We start from the raw sequence: 19903 nt of genomic DNA, 5'->3' as shown, positions 1-19903 counted from the left end.
TAGTCAGGAACTTCCTCCAAGTTTCCCATGTAGATAGAAGGGCCCAAGCACGTGGGCCATCTTCCACAGCTTTTCCAGGTGCATCAGCAGGGAGCTGGATCAGAAGTAGAACTGCCAGGATTTGAACCAGTGCCCATATGGCATACTGGTACTGCAGATGGAGTTTTAATGTATTATGCCAAAGTGCTGGCCCCAGACTTACTCGTATTTCTGTGTCTGCTACCTAAGCCTGTAAATCTAGATCTTAAATGAATTTACCATATTCATTTACATTTTCTGTGCTTCCCCAGTGTTTTCCAGATAAATGTCTAAACACCTTAGAAGGAAGCACAAAGATCTTATACTAGAACCAAATTCTGCCTATTCTTTCCAGTTCATTTCTAGCCACCTTTCCACCAATTCATCTAACACAGAAATTGACTTAAGATAATTCTTATGTTCTCAGCCTAAATCTCTCACACCAATATAGCCCGTGGCACAAAATTGATATTCTCAATATGTTGTTTAAATAAATGAATGATATCAAAGGTAAGCATTTGACCTAATGGTTAAATTAAGCTGCAGCTTGGAATCCCCACATCCCATATTGGAATGGCTGGGTTTGGGTCTCCAGTTCTGGCTCCCAGTTCCAGCTTCCTGCTAATGCAGATCCTAGGAAGCAGTGGGGATGGCTCTGCTAGTTGGTCTCCACCACCACGTGGTGGACCTGAATTGAGTTCCCAGCTTGCAGCTTCAATCTTTTCTGTCACAGGCATTTAGGAGGGAAACCAGTGGATGGGAGCACTCTCTCTTGCTCTATCAAATCAGTGAATATATGAGTGATGTCAGGTTATTTCAGCATGTTATATTCAAGATTATAAAACCTAGAAAATTAAAACAAAAACGATGGTGCACCAGCTTTTCTCAGTATATTATAGTTTATGAGGTATTGCAAAAAAACTAAACTGATCTTCTGTTCCCAACTTGACTCTCGCTGGGATTAAACATGACAATAGGTCTGATCTGATTTCATCATCATTTAAAAAATCATCTATTATTTTTCACTTTATGTTTCTGTGTGGGAGCAAACTGTTGAAATCTTTACTTAATGTATGCTAAACTGATCTTCTGTATATAAAGAGAATTGAAAATGAATCCTCATGTGAATGGAAGGGGAGAGGGAATGGGAAAGGGGAGGGTTGCGGGTGGGAGGGACGTTATCAGGGGGAAGCCATTGTAATCCATAAGCCGTACTTTGGAAATTTATATTCATTAAATAAAAGTTAAAAAAAAATTTAAAAAAAAGAAAAAGAAAAAAGGAATTGAAATATAATCTTACTTTGGTTCAAAAAATTTGCAATCCAAGCATAGTTTTCTGCATTTTAATGAACTTTTTGAAAGTTCCTGGTATGCATGGGTTTCAAAAACTTTTTGAATAAACTTACCTTTTAATATCATTTTCCACAGACTTTTTGAAGTACTTCTTATAGTATACTTCTTATATTATATTTCTTATAGTACTTTTTATAGTATACATCTCAAGCAGTTGAAGCTTTTGTTACTAAATTTTTTCTCAAGGAATTTCATTTTTGAAATCCTTTTAAGAATCATTGTAATAAGAAATGAAACACTATGTTTCCATGACTTTACATTCACCAGCAATCCCTCTGGGAGACACACTTGGCTAGTGTTGAGGCTGTAGGGAAAATAAATATCTCCTTATTAGATCCCTCCTCTCCCATCACTACCTGTCTCTCCATCCTCAGATATCCAGCGCCCTTTTAGGCTCTAGAATGTCTAATCCTTCCCCCCCAAACAATTTCAAACATCTTAACTTACCTACCCCCAACAGAAATTCACAAAATCGTTGTGCTACCAGAGATTTTTATGTTGTATTAATCATTTATTTTAAACTTAGTTGCAAAGAATATGTCTGATGCTTCATAAAGAAGACTCTTACATTACTCTTTTAAATGTACTCAGCAAAAAGTATATGTCCTAATGATTTGATGCTGCCCATAATTCATTTAAAAAAATAGTACAAGTTTTTCTTTAACAACTGAAAATTTTATATTGTTGCTTTATCTCCTTAAACTTTTATTTTCATTTTACTTTGTCCATACATATTCTTCTTTTTATTATTTTTTTATATTTTATTTTATTTAATGAACATAAATTTCCAAAGTACAGCTTATGGATTACAATAGCTTCCCCCCCATAACTTCCCTCCCACCCACAACACTCCCCTCTCCCACTCCCTCTCCCCTTCCATTCACATCAAGATTAATTTTCAATTATCTTTATATATAGAAGATCAATTTAGCATATATTAAGTAAGGATTTCAACAGTTTGCACCCACACAGAAACACAAAGTATAAAATACTATTTGAGTACTAGTTATAGCATTAATTAAACACCTAAGAGTAATTGTGTATTAATTACAGAGTTCAACCAATAGTTTTAAGTAGAACATAAAAAAATACTAAAAGGGTAAAGTATTAAGTTCTTTTTTTTCTTTTTTTTTGTTTGCTATATAGTTATTTTTTTATTTAATAAATGTGAATTTACAAAGTGTAACTTTTGTATTGTTGTGGCTCCCCCCCAACCTCCCTCCCTCCCGTGGCCCTCCCCTCTCCCACTCCCTCTCCCATCCCACCCTTCATCATGTTTCATTTTCAATTACCTTCATATACTGAAGATCAACTTAGTATACACTAAGCAAGGATTTCAACAGGCTGCACTCACACAACCGCACAAGGTATAGGGTATTGTTCGACTAGTAGTGTTGTTTTTAAGTTTCATAGTAGAACACATTAAGGACAGAGATCCTAACGTGGGGAGCATGTACCCAGTGACTCCCGTTGTTGACTTAACAATTGGCACTCTTATTTATGACGTCAGCAATCACCAGAGACTCTTGCTATGAGCTGTCTAGGCTATGGAAGCCCCTTGAGTTCACCGACTCTGAACTTGTTTAGTCAAGGCCGTATCACAGTGGAGGTTCCTTCCTCCCTTCAGAGAAAGGCGCCTCTCTCCTTGATGGCCTGTTCCTTCTGCTGGGGTCTTGTTCACCAGGATCTTTCATTTAGATTGTTTTTTGCCACCATGTCATGGCTTTCCATGCCTGTGAGACTCTCATGGACCTTTTAGCCAGATCCGAATGTCCCAAGGGTTGATTCTGAGGCAGGAGTGCTGCCATTCTATGAGTCTGATGTGTGTCCTGTTTCCCCCGCAGGATCATTCTCTCCCTTTTAATTCTATCCTTCATTATTTGCTTACACTGGTCTTATTTGTGAAATCTCATCGACACATACCCTTTTTGATCGGTTGTGTATTTCTACTTATCAATTTACCAAGTGCGCTGGCATTGGTACCTGCCTCCTTGGTAAGATTGAGTTTAAATCCCCTGGCACATTTCTGGTTCCACCATTGGAGGTAAGTCCGAGTGAGCATGTGCCAACCTATATATCTCCTCCCTCTCTTATTCCCACTCCTATGTTTAACAGAGATCACTTTTCTGTTAATTTTAAACGCCTAAGAATGATTGTGCATTGATTACAGAGTTCAACCAGTGATCTTATGTAGAACAAACAGAGCAACAACAACAACAAAAATACTAAAAGGAATAAAATAGTAAGTTGTTCCTCAACAGTCTAGACAAGGGCTGATCATGTCATTGTCTCTCATAGTGTCCATTTCACTTCAATGGTATCAGTTTAGATGCTCGTTTAGTTGCCATCGATCAGGGAGAACATATGATATTTGTCCCTTTTGGACTGGCTTATTTCACTCAGTATGATGTTTTCCAGCTTCCTCCATTTTGTTGTAAATGCCCGGATTTCATTGTTTTTTACTGCTGTATAGTGTTCCATAGAGTACATATCCATAGTTTCTTTATCCAGTCATCCGTTGATGGACATTTAGGTTGATTCCATGTCTTAGCTATTGTGAATTGAGCTGCAACAAATATTGAGGTGCAAATGGCTCTTTTTTTCTCCCCTTTAATTCCATTTGGGTAAATTCCAAGGAGTGGGATGGCTGGGTCCTGTGGTAGTGCTATATTCAGGTTTCTGAGGACTCTCCATACTGTCTTCCATAGTGGCTTTACCAGTTTGCATTCCCACCAACAGTGGATTAGTGTTCCTTTTTCCCCACATCCTCACCAGCATCTGGTTGATTTGTTGGTTGATTTCTGTATGTAAGCCAATCTAACCGGAGTGAGGTGAAACCTCATTGTGGTTTTGATCTGCATTTCCCTGATGGCTAGGGATCCTGAGCATTTTTTCATGTGTCTGTTGGCCATTTGGATTTCCTCTTTTGAAAAATGTCTGTTAAGGTCCTTGGCCCATTTTTTATTGGGTTGTTTATTTTGATTTTGTGGTGTTTTTTGATCATTTTATAGATTCTAGTTGTTAATCCTTTATCTGTTGTGTAGTTTGCGAATAACGTCTCCCATTCTGTTGGTTGCCTCTTCACTTTCCTGACTGTTTCCTTTGCTGTAAAGAAACTCTTCAATTTGAGGTAATCCCATTTGTTTATTTTATCTTTGATTACTTGTGCCTCTGGGATCTTCTCCAGGAATTCTTCACCTGTTCCAATATCTTGAAGGGTTTCCCCTATGCTCTCAATTAGTTTCATGGTGTCGTGGCACATCTCTAGTTCTTTGATCCATGTTGAGTGGATTTTTGTATAAGGTGTAAGGTAGGGGTCTTGCTTCATACTTCGACATGTGGACATCCAGTTTTCCCAGCACCATTTGTTGAAGAGGCTGTCCTTGTTCCATGGGTTGGTTTTAGGTCCTTTGTCGAATATGAGTTGGTTATAGGTGTTTGGATTGATCTCCGGTGTTTCTATTCTGTTCCATTGGTCTATCCATCTGTTTTTGTACCAGTACCAGGCTGTTTTGATTATAACTGCCCTGTATTATGTCTTGAAGTCTGGAATTGTGATGCCTCCGGCCTTGTTTTTATTGTAAAGGATTGCTTTAGCTATTCTCGGTCTCCTGTTTCTCCATATGAATTTCAGCATAGTTTTTTCTAGGTATTTGAAGAATGACTTTGGTATTTTGATTGGTATTGCATTGAACATGTAAATTGCTTTTGGGAGAATGGGCATTTTGATAATATTGATTCTTCCAATCCATGAGCATGGCAGGTTTTTCCATTTTTTTTTGTGTGTGTGTCATCTTCTATTTCTTTCTTTAGTGTTTTGTAATTTTCATCATAGAGGTCTTTGACCTCCTTGGTTAAATTTATCCCAAAGTACTTTATTGTTTTTGTGGCTATTGTGAATGGAATTGATCTTAGTAGTTCTTCCTCGGCCCTGGCATTATCTGTGTATACAAAGGCTGTTGATTTCTGAGCGTTGACTTTGTATCCTGCTACTTTACCAAACTCTTCTATGAGTTCCGATAGTCTCTTATAGTAGTTTATTGGGTCCCCTATATATAGTATCATGTCATCTGCAAATAGGGATAGTTTAACTTCCTCCTTTCCCATTTGTATCCTTTTAATATCTTTTTCTTGCCTGATGGCCCTGGCTAACACTTCTAGGGCTGTATTGAATAGCAGTGGTGAGAGTGGGCATCCCTGTCTGGTGCCAGTTTTCAATGGAAATGCCTCCAGCTTTTCCCCATTCAATATGATGCTGGCCATTGGTTTATCATAGACTGCTTTAATTGTGTTGAGGAATGTTCCTTCTAACCCCAATTTACTTAGGGTTTTCATCATGAAAGGGTGTTGTATTTTGTCAAATACTTTCTCTGCATCTATTGAGATAATCATATGATTTTTGCTTCTCAATTTATTAATGTGATGTATTACATTGATTGACTTTCAAATATTGAACCATCCCTACATACCAGGGATAAATCCCACTTGGTCTGGGTGAGTGATCTTTCTAATGTGCAGTTGGATTCGGTTTGCCAGAATTTTGTTGAGTATTTTTGCATCTATGTTCATCAGGGAGATAGGTCTGTAGTTTTCTTTCTCTGTTGTGTCTTTTCCTGGCTTAGGAATTAAGGTGATATTGGCTTTGTAGAAAGAATTTGGGAGGATTCCCTCCCTTCCAATTGTTTTGAATAACTTGAGAAGAACGGGGGTTAGTTGTTCTCTAAATGTCTGGTAAAATTCGGCGGTGATGCCATCCGGTCCTGGACTCTTCTTTTTCGGTAGTGTGTTTATTACTGATTCAATTTCTTCCATGGTTATGGGTCTGTTTAGATTTTCTGTATCTTCACGGCTCAGTTTAGGAAGGTTGCATGTGTCCAGGAATCTATCCATTTCTTCCAGGTTCCCCAATTTGTTAGCATACATCTCTTTGTAGTGGTTTCTGATGATTCTTTTTATTTCTGTTGTGTCTGTTGTTACATTTCCATTACTATCTTTGATTTTACAGATTTGGGTCTTCTCTCTCCTTTTTTTGGTTAGTTGGGCCAATGGTGTGTCAATTTTGTTTATTTTTTCAAAGAACCAGCTCCTGGTTTTGTTGATCTTTTGTATTTTTTTTTTTTTGGTTTCAATTCTGTTTATTTCTTCTCTGATCTTTAGTATTTCCTTCCTCCTTCTGGATTTGGGCTTGATTTGCTGCTGTTTTTCTAAATCCTTGAGGTACATGGAGAGTTCATTTGTTTGGTTCCTTTCCAGCTTCTTGATGTAGGCACCAATTGCTATAAACTTTCCTCTTAGCACTGCTTTTGCTGTGTCCCACAGGTTTTGATAGGTTGTGTTATCATTTTCATTTGTTTCTAGAAATCTTTTGATTTCTCTTTTAATTTCTTTGATGACCCACTGTTCATTTAGGATAATGTTGTCCATTCTCCATATATTTGCATATGGTGTAAAGATTCTTGGGTTGTTGATTTCGAGTTTCACTGCACTATGGTCTGAGAAGCTGCATGGTATAGTTTCAATTTTTTTGAATTTGTTGAGGCTCCCTTTATGGCCTAGCATATGGTCAATCCTAGAGAATGTTCCATGTACTGGGGAGAAATACGTGAACTCTGTGGCTGTGGGGTGGAAGGTTCTGAAGATATCTATTAGGTCTATTTGGTCTATAGCGTCAATTAACTCTGTTATTTCCTTGTTGAATTTCTGTCTGGTTGATCTGTCCATTGGTGAGAGTGGGGTGTTGAAGTCCCCTGTTCCTATTGTATTTGAATCTATATCTCCCTTTAAATCCTTTAGTAATTCTTTCAGGTAGCCAGGTGCCCTGTAATTAGGTGTGTATACATTTATAATAGTAATGTCTTCCTGTTGGATAGATCCTTTAATCATTATATAGTGCCCTTCTCTGTCTCTTTTAATAGTTTTTATGTTCCTCCATATAAATTTCAGCACCATTTTTTCCAGATCTGAGAAGAAGGTCTTCGGTATCTTGATTGGTATTGCATTGAATCTGTAAATTGCTTTTGGGAGAATGGACATTTTGATGATATTGATTCTTCCAATCCATGAGCATGGAAGATTTTTCCATTTCTTGGTATCCTCTTCTATTTCTTTCTTTAAGGTTTTGTAATTTTCATCGTAGAGATCTTTAACGTCTTTGGTTAAGTTTATTCCAAGGTATTTGATTGTTTTTGTAGCTTTTGTGAATGGGGAAATTTATATGGAGGCACAAGAGACCTCGAATAGCTAAAGCAATCTTGTACAACAAAAACAAAGCCGGAGGCATCACAATACCAGATTTCAGGACATACTACAGGGCAGTTGTAATTAAAACAGCATGGTACTGGTACAGAAACAGATGGATAGACCAATGGAACAGAATTGAAACACCAGAAATCAACCCAAACATCTACAGCCAACTCATATTTGATCAAGGATCTAAAACTAATTCCTGGAGCAAGGACAGTCTATTCAATAAATGGTGCTGGGAAAATTGGATTTCCACGTGCAGAATCATGAAGCAAGACCCCTACCTTACACCTTACACAAAAATCCACTCCACATGGATTAAAGACCTAAATCTACGACCTGACACCATCAAGTTACTAGAGAACATTGGAGAAACCCTTCAAGATATTGGCACAGGCAAAGAATTTCTGGAAAAGACCCGGGAGGCACAGGCAGTCAAAGCCAAAATCAACTATTGGGATTGCATCAAATTGAGAAGTTTCTGTACTGCAAAAGAAACAGTCAGGAGAGTGAAAAGACAACCGACAGAATGGGAAAAAATATTTGCAAACTATGCAACAGACAAAGGGTTAATAACCAGAATCTACAAAGAGATCAAGAAACTCCACAAAAACAAAACCAACAACCCACTTAAGAGATGGGCCAAGGACCTCAATAGACATTTTTCAAAAGAGGAAATCCAAATGGCCAACAGGCACATGAAAAAATGTTCAAGGTCATTAGCAATCAGGGAAATGCAAATCAAAACCACAATGAGGTTTCACCTCACCCCGGTTAGAATGGCTCACATTCAGAAATCTACCAACAACAGATGCTGGCGAGGATGTGGGGAAAAAGGGACACTAACCCACTGTTGGTGGGAATGCAAACTGGTCAAGCCACTATGGAAGTCAGTCTGGAGATTCCTCAGAAACCTGAAGATAACCCTACCGTTCGACCCAGCCATCCCACTCCTTGGAATTTACCCAAAGGAATTTAAATTGGCAAACAAAAAAGAGGTCTGCACCCTAATGTTTGTTGCAGCTCAATTCACAATAGCGAAGACCTGGAACCAACCTAAATGCCCATCAACGATAGACTGGATAAAGAAATTATAGGATATGTACTCTTTAGAATACTATACCGCAGTAAGAAACAACGAAATCCAGTCATTTGCAACAAAATGGAGGAATCTGGAACACATCATGCTGAGTGAAATAAGCCAGTCCCAAAGGGACAAATACCATATGTTCTCCCTGATCGGTGACGACTGACTGAACACCAAGAGGGAAACCTGTTGGAGTGAGGTGGACACTATGGGAAATGGTGGCTTGATCAGCATAGCCCTGACTGTTAATGAACAACTAAATACATTATCCCTCTTAGTAGTTTTTTTTTATCTGTTCTACTTAATATGACTGGTTTAGATCTGTAATTGATGCACAGTTATTCTTAAGTGTTGAAAATTAACTGAAATGTGATCCCTGTTGAACATGGTGGTGGGAATGGGAGAGGGAAGAGATGTATAATTTGGGACATGCTCAGGCTGACTTGCCCCAAGTGGTGGAGTTGGAAGCATACCAGGGGATTCCAATTCAATCCCATTGAGGTGGCATGTACCAATGCCATCTCACTGTTCCAGGTGATCAGTTTCAGTTCACAGTTGGTCATGGTGAAGGGACTGGGAGTCAAAGGGAGCACATAGACAAGTCTAGTACCTGCTAACGCTAACTGATGGAGTAAATAAAGGGGAGAGTGATCCAACATGGGAAGTGAGATACTCAGCAGACTCATAGAATGGCAGATGTCCTAAATAGCACTCTGGCCTCAGAATCAGCCCTAAAGGCATTCGGAGCTGGCTGAAAAGCTCATGAGAGTATTTCAGGCATGGAAAGCCAAGACACTCTGGCAAAAGATCTCTGTGAGTAAGATCCCAGTGGAAAGAACAGGCCATCAAAGAAGGAGGTACCTTTCTCTGAAGGGAGGAGAGAACCTCCACTTTGACTATGAGCTTGTCTAAACAAGATAAGAATCGGAGAACTCAGAGGGCTTCCATAGCCTTGGAAACTCATGACTGGAGCATAGGGAGATTACTGATGCCATAGACAGGAGTGTCAATTGGTAAAGTCAACAACAGGAGTCACTGTGCACTTACTCCTCATGTAGGATCTCTATCCTTAATGTGCTGTACATTGAGATTTAATGCTATAACGAGTACTCAAACAATATATTTCACTTTGTGTTTCTATGGGGGTGCAAACTGTTGAAATCCTTACTTAATGCATACTAAACTGATCCTCTGTAAAAAAAAAAAAAAAAAAGAAAAGAAAGAAATTATCAATTCCCAACTTGACTCTCACTGGGATTAAACATGGCAATAGGTCTGCTCTGATTTCATCATCATTTTAAAAAATCATCTATTATTTTTCACTTTATGTTTCTGTGTGGGAGCAAACTGTTGAAATCCATACTTAATGTATACTAAGCTGATCTTCTGTATATTAAGATAATCGAAAATGAATCTTGATGTGAATGGAAGGGGAGAGGGAGTGGGAAAGGGGAGGGTTGTGGGTGGGAGGGACGGTATGGGGGGAAAGCCATTGTAATCCATAAGTCGTACTTTGGAAATTTGTATGCATTAAATAAAAGTTTAAAAAAAAATAGTTTTTATGTTAAAGTCTATTTTATCTGATATCAGGATGGCCACACCAGCTCTTTTTTGATTTCTGTTAGCTTGGAGTATCTTTTTCCATCCTTTCACTTTCAGTCTGCGTGCATCTTTGCTGATAAGGTGTGTCTCCTGAAGGCAACATAAAGATGGATTCTCTTTCTTGATCCAATCAGCTAGTCTATGTCTTTTGGTAGTAGAATTAAGACCATTCACACAGTGTAATTACTGTTAAGTACTGTCTTTTCCCATTCATGTTTCCTAAACGAGCTGTTTATGTATTTTGAACTTACTTTGTAGGTTACTCTACATTCGCTTTTTTTTTGTAGTGAAGTTCTTGTTTTTGTATTTCTGTGTGCAGCACGTCTTTGAGCAAGTGTTGTAGGGTTGGACGCGTGGATGCAAATTCTTTCAGTTTCTGTTTGTCGTGGAAGATCTTTATTTCCCCTTCATAAATGATAGCTTTGCAGGGTATAGTATTCTAGGTTGGCATTGCTTGTCTTTTAAAACTTGAAATATATCATGCCATTGTCTCCTTGCCTGTAGTGTTTGCGATGAGAAGTCTGGGGTGAGTCTGATTAACTTACCCCTGAATGTGATTTGTCATTTTTCTCTGGCACATTTTAGGATTTGTTCTTTGTGTGTCACTGAACTGAGTGTTGCCACAATGTGTCGTGGTGAATTTCTCTTCTGGTCTACCCTGTTTGGAGTCCTGGCTATCTGTTGAATTTGCCTGTTGTTATCCAGCTGCCTTTTTTGAAGTTTTCTGATATTATTTCATTGAAAACACCTTCCAATCCATTCTCTCTTTCCACCCCCTCAGGGACTCCTATTATCCAAACATTACACCGTTTGATTAAATCTTGTAGGTCTCCAACCATATTTTTTAATTTTTTAATTTCTTCTTCCTGCATTTGAACTGACTGTATTATTTCTGGAAGTTTGTCTTCGAATTCTGATATTCGGTCTTCTATTTCATCTGTTCAATTTCCAAGGGATTCCATGGTGTTTTTTATATCGTCAATTGAGTTTTTCATTTCCAGTATTTCATTCTGGCTTCTCTTTAAGATCTCTAATCCTTGGGCTTGTTTTTCGTTCAGCTCTCAACACTGTTTCTCATTATTTCTAAATAATCTGATTATTAATTTTCTGAATTCTTTTTCTGGCATAGTTTCAAATTATTCTTCTTCTTCAGCCTCTGTTATGGTTGGTTTAGCCTGCTCCATTGGCGAGTTTATATGTTCTTCTATATTCTTATTGTGGGTTTTTGTTTTGTTTTTTGGCATTCCGTCTGGGTGGTTTTTCAGGTTGATTTCCCTCTTCTATGGGCTGCTGTGAGTCTGTACCAATATCCAGTGTAAGCAGGTTGCTCTGCCTTCTAGAATTTGTTTGTTTATTTTTTACTTACTTATTTATTTATTTATTGTAACTTGAGTGGGCTGGTGTCAGGGCTTTGAGGTGCCAATCTCTGCCCCTTGGGGGCCGGTTTCCTTGTTCCTATGTTCGCCCTTGTGTGTCTGTGCCTGGGGTTCGTTGGTCAGCCACTCTCTTGCACTGCACCTCCTGCGTGAGGAGTGTCAAGTAGCTCCAGACCACCTTTGGACTCCACCCCTGCTGCTTCCTCCTTCGGAGCAGAGGCCAGCCTTCTTTAAGCCCGAATGTAAACAAACAAGATGGCTGCACTCTGCCCGCTGCAGCTCTGATTGTGGGTTGGGCGGCTCCTAAGGATCCTAGTGTTTTTGGTCCCTCAGTTCGTCCCCCTGGATACTGCCCTCTTCCCACGGGCGCTATTCAATTTTTTTTTTTTTTTTCTGGTAACTTGAATAGACTGGTGTCAGGGCTTTGAGCTGCCCTCCCTCGCTGCTCTGCCTCCGAAGGTTAGTGCGGAGGCAGAGGCAGTTCTCCTTTAACCCCAAATGTAAACAAACAAGATGGCTGCTTCCCGCCTGCTGCAGCTCCCCGACTTGGAGGAGGGATCCTGGATTGTTCAGTCCCTCAATCAGACCCCCTGAATTGCTCACTCCTTCTGCAGGCGTTACTCACTCTGTTCCGTTTTCTATTTCCTCCCCGACTCATTCGTTCGTGTCTCAGTGTCCATCCCAGGGTGGGTTGGGGGAGGGGAGGGGCGGCAGCGGCTGCTACAGCGGTGCTGGGCGAGCGCCCTGTCTCACCTCGGCTTCCAGCGCTGGTGTGTACACACTCCTGCTGGTGTCCTGCTCCTCAGGCGTCCGCGTCCTCCTGTCTCCCCTATTTTGGAAGAGCTTCCCTTTCCCCGAAACTAGAAATTCTCACCCCTCTTTGAACCTTCCCTTCCCGGACCATCAGTGTGCTCCCTCCCTATTCCGCCATCTTCTTGCAATTGTCTCACATATTCTTCTAACATAAAATAGTTTAAATGCTTGGAAGTGTTTATCTCTGCAATAAATATTCTCTGCAATAAAAATATATAAATATTGAAGAATGAATTATACAAATACTATTCATTCATAACTGTTTAAAAAGACAGAAATAAAATGATGTATTTTATAAATTTTACACATAAAATTTTATTTAAGATGCATTTTTCAATGAGATTTATGGAATTAAAAAAATTAGTTAATAGTTGAAAGTTACAGCTAGAGTAGAACAGCATTCCACAAAAATGTATACATAAAAGAGGAAACTGTTTATATAAATAAAGAGTTTGGTTATAGCAAAACCAGTTCTTTCAGTTTTTTCTAAAGTCTTACATTGAGAATCACATAATGATCTGTCATTAAAAAAGTGATTTACCTGCTGACTATTTGCTTCTTTTCCTTCTGTTTCGTTAAGAGGCAGAACTGGAAACCATCTGACTCACCAAAGATCATGTACCCAGTTATTAAAGTCATTCACCCTCTCAGTTTCTGGGACATATACCAGAAAGGCTTTACCAAAATGTATCCTGTTACTATTAGTGAATCTCTCTCTCCTTCACTCTAGAGGAAACTTTAGCCCAGCAGCTGAAAGGTTGAGAAAATTAACATATTTTTTACTTCAACAACTTTTTTTCCAATTTAATGTATTTTGATAAACTTTTGAAAATCTCCTATGTACTTTTGATGTTTTTTTGGTCTAAATTGAGAGCTGCAAATTAAGGTTGTTCAACTGAGGGACAATTTCCACCATGTAACTTAGACATTGTCAAACCAGTCAGACTGACCAGACTTTCTGGCAAGAACGTTCTAATTGAGTTTTCAATTGAAATAAGATTAGTAATACATGTATATGTGTCTCCATGATAACAAGCTCACTTTGGCACTGCAGTTTTAAGACAAAGCACAGAACTCAGCCTGAACATGAGTTTTTCTGGATGATACATGAAAACTATGTCACGGTCATTGTTTCTTACTGATGCTCTCTTTTCTTGGCTCTTAGGCAATTCTCTATTCTGACCCAGTCCAAATGAGGAGTCTTCTTGCACTTTCATTTAGAGATGGAACTTCTATGTGGTAACACAACTCCCAGCATGCTTTCACTAACTAAAGTAATTCCTCAAGGGGTGTGCCCTGTGGTGCACAACTGCTGAAAACCCCGGGAGTTGAATTACGCAACCACATTCTGAGACAGTGACAGGATTTGTTTTCTTTCAAATTCCTACTTCCTGAAACTACAGCCATTTAAGAGAAATCGTTTATTTCAGAGAAATCGTACTGGAATTAACTCTTTTCAGGATCAGATTTTCTCCTTTTCACATGTTTTTTCATCTTCTCCAGAATAAAAGTGAGTATCAACTTTTAAGTGGCAGATCACAGGAGATGTGGGTACAAAGGATGGCATTGTGTATGAGGAAGTGTTTTTCTTAAATTGTGGATCACTGTATAAATGTTGACTCTGTTTTTCTCTACATTTAAATAACTTGGGGGCTCTAAGAATATTTGCACTTCTAGAAACTCCCGGAAAGGGAAGAATGGGGATTGGGAAAGAACAAAAGGGTGGGGTGGGAAGAGAGAGGAAAAGGGCTTCCCACAACAGTGAATTTCAGTTATGAAGAAGAGAAAATGAATCAGTTTTTAAAATAAGGTTTTAATAACAAGGTACTTACGTTCCAGAGCTTGCTAGACCTGCTCGTGAACATCTGGTCTCATTTGTCAGCAAATGGAAATGTTTGATTGAAGGATTGTTGAGATTACTTACTTGAGAAATTAACCCTGGGATTTTTTTTTTCTGGAGGACACAGGAAGTGATACTACTTTTATAATGGCATCAATAATTTTGGCCAGGAAACAGATAAGAATTGCTCTTCAAATATGGGAAGAACTAACAGGAATTCTGGGGGTAGGCAAGCTTTTAAAGAGAAAGCATCTAGAAAAATTAAATTCCTTCATGTATCTAGTTAGGAGAGTCTTTTCATTAAGAAATGTTGTAAGAAGCTTGTTAATACCTTGTGGCTAAGAACACACATGTATTCGCTGTTATTGTTTAGTTCTACACATGAGCCTTAGCATTGTCTCCGTCATCTGGTGTTTCCTTTCTCCCCTGGATTCACACAGGATTGCGCTACATAGAGAAAATTTATTATACCATAGTATCTGTGTACCTGTAAGCCTTGGTGAAGTTCCAGCAAGTTACAAGTCTGGAAGGTTTGTATGATTTTGAGTAGGGCTGGATATAAGTTGATATACTATGGGGAGAAACTCCAGACCTGCACAGATTCTAGGTCAGGTGTTTATGTTCACTGACCCAAATAATTCTCTCTTCCCATGTCCTTCCCAACCTCATCACCATTGAGCTTTGAGAAAAGCAAAATTCTTATTCCAGAAATAACTCATTCCCTACTTAAAAGATCTTTTGAGTCTTGAGATAAAGCCTTCAGGTTCTCCCCTCAAAAAACCCCACAATTTTATAGCATCTCTAGCTGTATGAATAAAGAGCCAATAATTCTAGAAATGTGTTTAAAAAATAAACTTCTAAAGTTCTGCTTAAAAATTTTGGTAAAAACCACGTATGAATCATGATAGATGTCACAAACTCTTGTAATACAATAGTGTGTGATGAGCATGCCTAATGTGTCAGGCTGTGCTAACATTCACCAGCAGGTATTCTACAATCTAGGTTTGGGTTTAGGACCTGGAATTTTCCTTGAGAACAGATGCGTGCATTTCAAGATGTTTCCAAAATTCCATGATTCCTCTTATTCCAAAGAATTTCTCTGAGTCATTTCCCCTGAACACAGTGCAGGCACTGCTTTACTCTCCTTAATTATAATCTATTTCAAAGAATGATGGCTTTTTGTCATAAATGCTCATTGTGAATGGTTTTCTTTCTTGAAATTTTAAGTGACTGTGGGTTGAGCAAAATTACAGGGTTGTGTATTCAACCTTTTGGTGTAAACACTTTGCATGTCTTTTATTGTGCTTATTGCCTCTCTGCATTGAGGGGTCTTTTCTTCCTGTTACTGACAGTGATGTCTATATTTACAGAATGTTGTGATTTGCTTCAGTTATAGATTTTTTAAAAGATTTTTTTATTTATTTGAGAAGTAGAGTTACAGACAGTGAGAGGGAGAGACAGAGAGAAACGTCTTCCATACGTTGGTTCACTCCCCAAATGGCCGCAACGGCTGGAGCTGTGCTGATCCAAAGCCAGGAGCCAGGAGCTTCCTCCGGTCTCCCACATGGATGCAGGGGCCCAAGGACTTGAGCCATTTTCTTACTGCTTTCCCAGGCCATAGCAGAGAGCTGGATTGGAAGAGGAACAGCCGGGACTAGAACCGGCACCCATATGGGATGCCAGCGCTGCAGGAGGAGGATTAACCTACTGCACTACTACGCCGGCCCCCATTTATAGATTTTCGTTTTGGCTTATTATAGAGTTCTGTGGAAAAGACAAGTTGCAAGGTAAAAATATTATCTTGTGTTATAATTCTTCTATGTCTAAAGAATATAAAGAGGTGATTACAGTTTAAATTTATTATTATTATTATTATTATAGAGGCAAGAGATAGAGAAAGAAATATCCCATCCCCTGATTCATTTCCCAAATGTCCATAACAGCAGGGACTAGGGCAGAGTGAAGCCAAAAGTCCAGAACCCCATCATCTGCTGCCTTTCAGGCACATTAACAGGAAAGCTAAAATCAGAAGCAAAGCCAGGACTTGAACACAAGCACTCTGATATGGAATGCAGGCATCCCAAGCAGTTTCTGCTTGGGATGGGTAGCATCCCATCTGGTATGGCCTGGGATAGCAGTGGAGGATGGCCCAAGTTCTTGGGCCCCTGTACCCATGTGGGAGACCCGGAGGAAACTTCTGGCTCCTGACTTTGGATCGACGCAGCTCCAGCTGTTGCAGCCATCTGGGGAGTGAATCATCAGATGGAAGACCTCTCTCTCTGTCTCTACTTCTCTCCGTAACTCTGACTTTCAAATAAATAAAATAAATCTTTAAAAAATATATAATTAGCTTATAAAAATGTGATTTCGTGAATAGTATTGCTTAGGAAGGTGATAAGGAAAAAGAAAATGAGCAATTTAATATTGATTTTAAGTAAACAATTAAAGGGGCCTGCACTGTGGCATAGAGGGTTGAACTATCACATGCAACACTGGCATCCCTTGGGCTCAGCTGCTCCACTTCTGATCTGGCTTCCTACTAATGCACCTGGAAAGCAGCAAAAGATGGCTCAAGTCCTTGGGCCCCTGTACCTACTGGGCTCCCAGCTTCGAATCGGCCCATCTCCGGCCATTTTGGCCATTTGGGGAGTGAACCAACAGATGGGAGATCTCTCTCCCTCTCTCTCTCTATCTTTCAATCTGTCTCTCTGTGATTCTGATAAAAAATGAAAAATAAAAAAGAAAATGATTAAATATATTACAGGTAATATACATATATGGTAAATAATGCAAAGATGGATAAAATATTGAATTGCTGCACTAATGTATTTGAAAAGTAGACATTTTCTGAGCCAATGAAGTATTTTTTAAACATTTTATTGAAATATAGTGTGCGTACCAAGAAATGCACCTAAGTATATAGATGAGTTTTTGTCCCCTGCTCATACTTATAACCAACACCCAAATTAAGAACAAAAAAAATTTACTAGTACTCCAAGAGTACTATTCTCTGACTCTCCATTTCTTAACTAATAGAATACCTAAAACATAATGTATTGGAGTAAAATGGACATTTTGAGATTCAATGGTTGTTTATAGCCCTTGTCTCTTCTATTGAGGAACAGTGTTTTTTTTTCTTCAAATGATTTGTTGAACACTTTTACTTAATGTGGGGTTAACTTTATGAATATTAAGTAAGCTGAAAGTAGATCTTTGTAAAACTTAAGAGTGGAAATGGGAGAGGGAGAATGATGAAGGGTGGGCTGGAAGGAAGGTAGGGGAGAAGTGTCACTATGTTTGTAAGTCTGTGTGTATGAAATACATGAAACCTGTATAACTTAAATAAAATATTTTCAAGATTTATTTATTTTATTTTAAATTAAATTTGTAAATATTTATTTTTAAATAAATGTTAAAAATATTTATTTTGTTAAAGATTTATTTATTTTATTTGAAAAGGTGAGTTTACAGAGAAAGAGAGAGGAAGAGATTAATTTTTTTGTTAAAGATTTATTTATTTATTTCAAAGGCAGTGTTACAGAGAGGCAGAAGCAGATAGAGAGAGAGAGAGAGAGAAAGGGAGAAAGGGAGGGAGAGGGAGAGAGAGTGTGTCTTCCATCCACTGGTTCACTTCCCATATGGTCACAATGTTCAGAGCTGGGCCGATCTGAAGCCACGAGCCAGGAGCTTCTTTCAGGTCTCCGACGCAGGTGCAGGGGCCCAAGGACTTGGGCCATCTTCTACTGCTTAGTAACAGTGAGCTGGATCAGAAGTGGAGCAGCTGGGACTCGAACCGGTGCCAATATGGGATACTGGTACTGCAGGTGGTGGCTTTACCCACTATGCCACAGTGCTGGCCCAAATAGATTGATTTGCCATCTGCTGGTTCACTCCCCAAATGACTGCAACAGCCGAAGCTGGGTCAGGCTGAAGCTAGAAGCCAGGAGCTTGGGTGGCAGGGATCCAAGCACTTCTGCTGCCTTTCTCAGACCATTAACAGGGATCTAAATCGAAACTGGAGTGTTTGGGACATGAACCAGCACCCATATGGGATGATAGTGTTGTGTAGGCAACAACTTTACCTGCTATACCACAAAGCTGGTCCCTGAATATTAATCTTTTATCAGATGCATAGTGTGCAAATATTTTCTCTTGTTCTGTCAGTTGTCCCTTCATTTTGTTAATTATTTTGTTTGCTTTGCAGAAGCTTCGTAGCTTGATGTAATCCCATTTGTCTATTTTTGCTTTTATCACCTGTGCTTCTGGGGTTTTATCCAAGAGGTTTTTGCCTAGGCCAATATCTTGCAAAATTTTGCCTATATTTTCCTTCGTTAGTTTGATGGTTTCAGGTCTTTAGTTTAAATCTTTGACCCAGTGTGAGTTGAATTTTGTATAAGATGTAAGCTAGGGGTCTTGTTTCAAACTTCTGCTGCTGGAAATCCAGTTTTCCTAGCACCATTTGTTGAGGAGACCATCCTTTCTCCAGAGAATGACTTTTAGCTCATTTATCAAAGACTAGTTTGTTGTAGATATGTGGATTAATTTCTGGGATGGTTATTCTGTTCCATATATCTACATGTCTATTTTTGTGCTAGTAACAGGCTGTTTCGATTGTAACAGCCTTGCAGTATGTCTTGAAATCTAGTATTGTGATGCCTCTGGCTTGTTTTTATTGTTAAAACTGCTTTACCTATTCAGGGTCTTTGGTTTCTATATGAATGTTAGGATTTTTTTTTTCTAGTTCTGTGAAGAATGTCCTTGGAATTTTGATTGGAATAGCATTGAATCTATAACTTACTTTGTGTAATATAGACATTTTGATGATACTAGTTCTTTTTTTTTCTTTTTCTACTTTTTATTTGTTGAATATTTGCTTAGTGATATATTTTCTTCCCAGAATATTTTTATTTAAGGTATACAAACTTCATGCCTTTTATAAATACAACTTGAGGAACATGGTGATTCTTCCCATTGTACCCACCATCCCACCTACACTCCTACACCACTTCCTCCTCCCTCTCCTATACCCATTCTTATTTTTTACTATGATCTATTTTCAATTAAATTTATACACATAAGATTAACTCTATACTAAGTAAAGTGTTCAACAAATTGTATGAAAAAAAACTTCCTCAATAATCGAAACAAGGGCTCTTCAAAGTCAATGCATCTCAAAATGTCACTTTCACTTCTGTAGATTACCTTTTAGGTGCTCTATTAGTATTCATAGATCAGGGAGAACATAGGGTATTTGTCCTTTTGAGACTGGCTTATTTCACTAAGTATAATGTTTTCCAGTTCCATCCGTTTTGTTGCAAATGACAAGATTTCGTTTTTTCGTGCTATGTATTATTCCATGGTGTAGATATCCCATAATTTCTTTATCCAGTTTTCAGTTGATGGAATTTGGATTGATTCCATATCTTAGCTGTTGTGAATTGAGCCGCAATGAACATGGGGTACAGATAACTCCTTCATATGCTGATTTTATTTCCCTTGGGTAAATTCCCAGGACTGGAATGGCTGGGTCATGTGGTAGGTCTATATTCAGATGTCTGAGATATCTCCATA

General features: G+C 38.7%; 1 protein-coding gene across 7 annotated transcripts in view; it reads left to right on the top strand.

Annotated features, from left to right (window-relative positions):
* ALPK1 (alpha kinase 1) overlaps nt 1-19903 on the top strand; it is a 177325-nt gene that overhangs the window by 6026 nt on the left and 151396 nt on the right. For 6 of the 7 annotated variants that reach the window (XR_016212297.1, XR_011378302.2, XM_089302929.1 and 3 more), the window contains exon 1: nt 13804-14002. The exons of the other annotated variant lie outside the window; for it this stretch is intronic. The gene's annotated coding sequence lies outside the window, so the exon portion shown is untranslated. Of the gene's footprint in view, nt 1-13803; nt 14003-19903 lie in introns of those variants that run through there. 7 annotated transcript variants of the gene reach the window in all.

This window comes from Oryctolagus cuniculus, chromosome 8, assembly GCF_051225735.1.
Source record: "Oryctolagus cuniculus isolate XC-2025 breed Fujian yellow rabbit chromosome 8, ASM5122573v1, whole genome shotgun sequence".
Classification (NCBI taxonomy): domain Eukaryota; kingdom Metazoa; phylum Chordata; class Mammalia; order Lagomorpha; family Leporidae; genus Oryctolagus; species Oryctolagus cuniculus.
This window is presented reverse-complemented; position numbering and strand designations above follow the sequence as displayed.